This window comes from Lissotriton vulgaris, unplaced genomic scaffold, assembly GCF_964263255.1.
Source record: "Lissotriton vulgaris unplaced genomic scaffold, aLisVul1.2 SCAFFOLD_1863, whole genome shotgun sequence".
Taxonomy (NCBI): Eukaryota; Metazoa; Chordata; class Amphibia; order Caudata; family Salamandridae; genus Lissotriton; species Lissotriton vulgaris.
The window spans coordinates 364,367-371,511 of NW_028242652.1; positions in this window are offsets into that span (position 1 = coordinate 364,367).

The following is a 7,145-nucleotide window of genomic DNA, read 5'->3' on the forward strand; positions in this document are numbered from 1 at the left end:
CTGCATGTCCATCCTGCTAACAACCAGACGCGGATTTACTACACATGCTTTGGGCCTGCCCATCCCGGCAGCAATATTGGCGGGAGGTAGTTACTACACTATCCTTATGCACAGGCATGCCCTTACCGCTGTCTTGGGAGATTTGCCTTTTAGGACCCTATGCCAGATCAAAACACAATAAAATCACCTCAAGTTTCCAGGATCTGGGTTTAATTGCGGCAAAAAGACTAATAACCAAAAAATGGAAACATGCGGATAGATTGTTGGCTGGAAAAGTTCACTTGTAACATGGGCACAGGTGGAGAGCACGGCGCTACACAGGGAGGAAACGGCAGGGCTTCGTAAATACCCTATAGCGCAGGACTGGGACTCTATGCTAGCTGCCCTTTGAAGAGGTGCTGCGGTGTGCAACCTGTTGATCTGCAATAGACATGATAGTACCCAGTGTCATGATTACAGGACGATGTTGTGCCCAGACATGCAGACAATCATGTATTCATAAGATCCCTGGTACATCAGTAGTAACCATTAAGGTCCTGCACACCTTTGGGAGGGGAGGTGCTAGCCGTTGTGTTTATGGCTGTACTTAGGCACATGCCTTTGTTTAGCCCCTGCATAGGCGAGCCAAAAGATAACAAGGTGCAGATAATGAATCATTATGCTCAGATATGAAACGGCGACCCGACTTACATAGTTTAGATGGCAGTTAGTAGTACTGTACGTTTCAGTTTTGATTATTCGTTTATTGGAGGTACAGGCCTTATTGGTATCCACGAATGACTACCTGCTGCGAAATGCCAATCTATATTATTTCCCTTATATTGTTGTTCAAGTCCGAACAACAGGTTATTGTTCTGTGTTAGGATAGAATGTACATCAGATATTGTAGTACTGGCCCCGATAAGATATGTATGGATCATGCTATGTATGGCCTTGTTTCTGATTCATAGACCATGAAGTAGCAGCACCTGCGAGTAATAGCACACTGAGATTTTTCCATATGTGTCCAACATAATGCATGTATCTGGCAGCAGGACTGCAGTGTTGGTTTTATGTTCTCATTGTTGACACTTGCACTATTGAATGTCACAGGGGTTATATAATTTTGTGGTGGGCAACAGAAAGTACTGTATAAAACTATGATGCCAGATATGATAAAATCAGAAAATACCAAAAAAGATATTTAACCAAAAATAAGCAAATAATAAGGCCACCTTCATCAGGACCCGCAGATTATCACACCAAAAAGTTCTCAAACACCCTGGGAAGACCTGGAAAAAACATGTATGGAAACGTCCATCGGTTACTAGCCCAAGGCCACAGAAACTCTTTATATATAGACATTGATTGGACCGAACACATGCAAAGTGTGATACAGTACACACGCGCCACCTTATACCCAGAAAAGATAGTGTCATCAAACATCAAGGTCATCCTAATGTGTTCATCCTATAAGGCTCACTAAGGCACAAAATAAAGCACACATTGTTCATCTGTGCTACCATAATCCCTAGAGTTATAAAAAAGCAAAGGGGGGAAAACCAAGAGCATACTCCATTTGTCCTCAGATACTCACTGTAATGTATCATGTATCAAAGAGCACACTGCTCATCACTTAAAGGTTAGTGTGCCCCCATACTCTGTAAACGTTCAACGGTCTGCCTGGTTCCTAGCAGGGAGAAGGAGGTAATCTATTACCGTCAGATAATTTTAAACCTACGTATAACCCATCTCACCCATCAATAGACAGATTTCTTACCAACAATATTATATTTTTTTTCCCATAGTTCCTTTGATATGAGTTTGGCACCTACGGAACACCCTGTCGTAACATCGGGTTTCCGCCTAGAAATCGACAACTTGTCCGAGGATTTCATTAGACTAAGGCATCCTTTTATAGAGTGGTTAAAAGGATTCTCAATTAAGGACTTAGGGCAGGACAAAATACCTTGAATAAATGGAGGTACTCCCAACAGGAAGATCTTCTAAGAGTAGCGTCTCTGTGTACACACACAGCCGGAGGTCCAGAGTCTTGGCTCCTTTTGTAACTTAGTTTTGATACTGTCAAAGAAAATAAAAATAAAAGAGGAGGAAAGTAATATCTAACCAAGCGTGTTACCCAGTCACATACCAAAATACACTAAGATCTAGGACTCAGGCATTGAAATGTAAATCAGCCCTTCAGATATTCCTATATGTCTACTACTCCTATAGCAAGACTGAATCAATAATAATGTTTGTCATCCCACTGTCTCAAACTGCATAGTGGTTTACACATCCAGCAGGTATGACGTAGAGTGGTTACCCATATTAAACCACCAACTAGGTGGTTGTGTTTGATAACATCCTCAAGACTCTAGTATATTTCTTATACGGAACATGTCCCACAGGTTATATTAATATCTGCCCTCCATGCCGGTAGTGATTTGTGACAGTTTACTATCCTCCACTAGACTGTACATACGGGCTGGACTCCCATAGATTTTGCCCCGGTCGTACCGCTTCCCATTTTTTTATTCATACAACACATTTGCCTGTTTTACCTCTGACTGCCCCCACATTACACGGAGCATTCATGAAACCCCCCAAAAAATACGATACTGAAACTGACTGGATAACCGGCGTCCCAAACTCACCTTCAACAACGACATGTGTCTCATCCAAAATAGCGTGGCAGATCTGGGGTCTGAAGGGGGGGCAGATCTGGGTCTGAAGGGGGGCAGATCTGGGGTCTGAGGGGGCAGATCTGGGGTCTGAGGGGGGCAGATCTGGGGTCTGAAGGGGGCAGATCTGGGGTCTGAGGGGGGCAGATCTGGGGTCTGAGGGGGCAGATCTGGGTCTGAAGGGGGGCAGATCTGTGGTCCGAAGGGGGGCAGATCTGGGGTCTGAGGGGGCAGATCTGGGGTCTGAAGGGGGCAGGTCTGGGGGGGCAGATCTGGTCTGAAAGGGGCAGATCTGGGTTCTGAAGGGGCAGATCTGGGGTCTGGGGGGCAGATCTGGTGTCTGAGGGGGGCAGATCTGGGTTCTGAGGGGGGCAGATCTGGAGTCTGAAGGGGGCAGATCTGGAGTCTGGGGGGCAGATCTAGGGTCTGGGGGGCAGATCTGGGGTCTGATGGGGCAGATCTGGGTTCTGAAGGGGAGCAGATCTGGGTCTGGGGTCAGATCTGGGGTCTGGGGGGCAGATCTGGGGTCTGATGGGGCAGATCTGGGTTCTGAGGGGGCAGATCTGGGGTCTGGGGGCAGATCTGGGGTCTGGGGGCAGATCTGGGGTCTGGGGGCAGATCTGGGGTCTGAAGGGGGGCAGATCTGGGGTCTGGGGGCAGATCTGGGTTCTGAGGGGGGCAGATCTGGGGTCTGGGGGCAGATCTGGGGTCTGAAGGGGGGCAGATCTGGGGTCTGGGGGGGCAGATCTGGGTTCTGAGGGGGGCAGATCTGGAGTCTGAGTGGGGCAGATCTGGGGTCTGAGGGGCAAATCTGGAGTCTGGGTGGCAGGGGGAGATCTGGGGGGCAGTTATGGGGGGTCTGTGGGGTCTGAAGATGAAGGTAACTGCCCAGACAGACAGGGCTCCTTCCTCCTCTGCAGCAGGCTGGACACACCAGGAGAGGCCGGAAGTGATGTCAGCAGCGCTGCTGATGCTGTCTCTGCCGCCGCTGACCTCCTGAATGTCATGTCTGTTCCTTTGCAGAAGTTTAAAAAAATGAACACATTGCTGGTATTTCACTGAGGGAGGGGGCAGAGCTGGCATGAGGGGCTGAATATGAGACTCCTCAAGAGCACACCATGCAAGGGTGAGGCCTGCCCTTGGACTGTGAGTGTCTTAAAAACACCCATGTCTTTGTCTTTACAGGCGCCAATGCTTATTTCCCTGCCGGTGCCTGGAGGCTCCTCTCCTGCAGATGAACCCACCTGAACTGCACATGGGATGGGAGAAGAAGGATTTCCTCTTCCGGGTCAGCGGTGGCAGAGACAGCACCAGCAGCAAATGCTGACATCACTTCCGGCCTCTCCTTGAGTGTTCAGCCTGCTGCAGAGGAGGAAGGAACCATTGTCTTCCTGTGCAGTTACCTTCATCTACAGTCCCCCCTCAGACCCCAGATCTGCCCCCCAGACCCCAGACCTGCCCCCCTCAGACCCCAGATCTGCCCCCTTCAGGCTCCAGATCTGCCCCCCAGACCCCAGATCTGCCCCCCTCAGACCCCAGATCTGCCCCTCTCAGACACCAGATCTGCCCCCTCAGACCCCAGATCTGCCCCCTCAGACACTAGATCTGCCCCTCTTCAGACCCCAGATCTGCCCCCCCAGACCCCAGATGTGCCCCCCTCAGACCCAGATCTGCCCCCTTCAGACCCCAGATCTGCCCCCCCTCAGACCCCAGATCTGCCCCCCTTCAGACCCCAGATCTGCCCCCTCAGACCCCAGATCTGTCACGCTATTTTGGATGAGACACATGTCGTTGTTGAAGGTGAGTTTGGGACGTGGGTTATCCAGTCAGTTTCGGTATCACATTTTTTGGGGGGTTTCATGATTGCTCGGTGGGGGCAGTCAGAGGTAAAACAGGCAAATGTGTTGTATGAATAAAAAATGGGAAGCGGTACAACAGGGGCAAAATCTATGGGAGTCCAGCCCGTATGTACAGTCTAGCGGAGGATAGTAAACTGTCACAAATCACTACCGGCATGGAGGGCAGATATTACTAGCTTGCCTTTTAAAACCTGTGGGACATGTTCCTTATAAGAAATATACGAGAGTCTTGAGGATGTTATCAAACACTACCACCTATTTGGTGGTTTAATATGGGTAACCAGTCTACGACATACCAGCTGGATGTGTTAACCACTCTGCAGTTTGAGACAGTGGGATGACAAACATTATTATTGAATCAGTCTTGCTATAGGAGTAGTAGACATATAGGAATATCTGAAGGGCTGGTTTACATTTCAATGCCTGAGTCCTAGATCTTAGTGTATTTTGGTATGTGACTGGGTCCCACGCTTGGTTAGATATTACTCTTCTCCTCTTTTATTTTTATTTTCTTTGACAGTATCAAAACTAAGTTACAAAAGGAGCCAAGACTCTGGACCTCCGGCTGTGTGTGTACACAGAGACGCTATTCTTAGAAGATCTTCCTGTTGGGAGTACCTCCATTTATTCAAGGTATTTTGTCCTGCCCTAAGTCCTTAAATGGGAATTTTTTAACCACTGTATAAAAGGAGGCCTTAGTCTAATAAAATCCTTGGAAAAATTGTCGATTTCTAGGCGGAAACCCGATGGTACGACAAGTCAAGTCAAGTCAAGTCATAGAATTTATATAGCGCACTACATACCCAGAGGGTTTCAAGGCGCTTAGGAAGGGGAGGAGGATTACTTGTCAAATATCCACGTTTTAAGTTGCTTTCTGAATGCTAGGTGGTTCTGGGTAAGGCGAAGGTAAGCGGGGAGTGAGTTCCATGTTTTAGCAGCCAGGTAAGAAAAGGATCTGCCTCCCATGGTGGTCTTGTTGATGCGAGGTACAGTGGCGAGGGCTTGGCTGGAAGAACGTAGACGGCGGGAGGGGGTGTAGAAGGACAGTCGTGAGTTGAGGCATTCTGGACCGATGTCGTAGAGTGATTTGTGTGCGTGGGTAAGCAGTCGGAAAGTGATCCTCTTGTTGACGGGTAGCCAGTGGAGGTCTTTAAGGTGACCAGAGATGTGTTTGTTGCGTGGGATGTCTAATATGAGTCTGGCTGAGGCGTTTTGGATTCGTTGGAGTTTCTTCTGGAGTTTTGCGTTAGTACCTGCGTAGAGGGTGTTTCCGTAGTCCAGTCGGCTCGTGACCAGAGCGTGGGTGACTGTTTTCCTTGTTTCGGAGGGGATCCAGCGAAATGTTTTTCTGAGCATGCGAAGAATGTTGAAGCAGGAAGAGGATACGGCGCTGACTTGTCTGTTCATTGAGAGTGAAGAATCCAGGATGACGCCTAGGTTCCGTGCGTGGTCTGTCGGGATGGGTGCTTTTCCGAGGGCTTCCGGCCACCAGGAGTCGTCCCATGCAGAGGGGGATGTACCTAGGATGAGGACTTCTGTTTTGTCTGAGTTCAGTTTCAGACGGCTTTGTTTCATCCATTCGGCAACTTCTTTCATTCCTTCGTGTAGGTTAGTTTTGGCGGTGCTGGGGTCGTTGGTGAGAGAAAGGATCAGTTGAGTGTCATCCGCGTAAGAGATGATGTTGAGGTTGTGTTGGCGTGCGATGGCCGCGAGGGGGCTCATGTATATGTTGAAGAGGGTGGGACTGAGTGAGGATCCTTGTGGTACGCCGCAGATGACTTCAGAGGCCTCGGACTTGAATGGTGGAAGGCGGACTCTCTGGGTTCTTCCGGTGAGGAACGAGGTGATCCAATCAAGTGCTTTTCCTTGGATTCCGATGTTATTGAGGCGTTGTAAAAGGGTGCTGTGGCAGACTGTGTCGAATGCTGCAGAGAGGTCAAGGAGGATGAGGGCGACTGTGTCTCCATTGTCCAGTAGAGTTCGAATGTCGTCTGTTGCTGCGATGAGGGCGGTCTCAGTGCTGTGTTTTGCTCGGAAGCCAGATTGTGAGGGGTCGAGGGATTTGTTGGCTTCGAGGAAGGCGGCGAGCTGGTTGTTGACAGCTTTCTCAATGACTTTGGCCGGGAATGGAAGAAGCGAGATGGGGCGGTAATTTTTGAGTTCGGTGGGGTCCGCTGTGGGTTTTTTCAGAAGGGCGGTGAGTTCAGCGTGTTTCCAGTCTTCCGGGAAGGTGGCGGAGTTGAAGGAGCAGTTGATGACGTCTCGGAGGTGCGGTGCTATGACGGAGTCTGCTTTGTTGAAGATGTGGTGAGGACATGGGTCTGTGGGGGATCCTGAGTGGATGGAATTCATCAGGTGGATGGTGTCCTCAGAGGAGATTGGGTTCCAGTCGTTAAGGGTGTTCACGGGGGGGAGATGATCAGCAAATGGTAGGGTGGGTTGGTTTCCGGGTTGGTTGTCAAAGCTGTTGTGGATGTCTGCAATCTTGTTGTGGAAAAATGAGGCTAGGGAGTCGCAGAGGGCTTGAGAGGGGGTGATGTCGTTGGAGTTGGCCGAGGGATTGGAAAATTCCTTGACGATGTTGAAAAGTTCCTTGCTGTTGTGGGCGTTGTTGTCAAGTCGA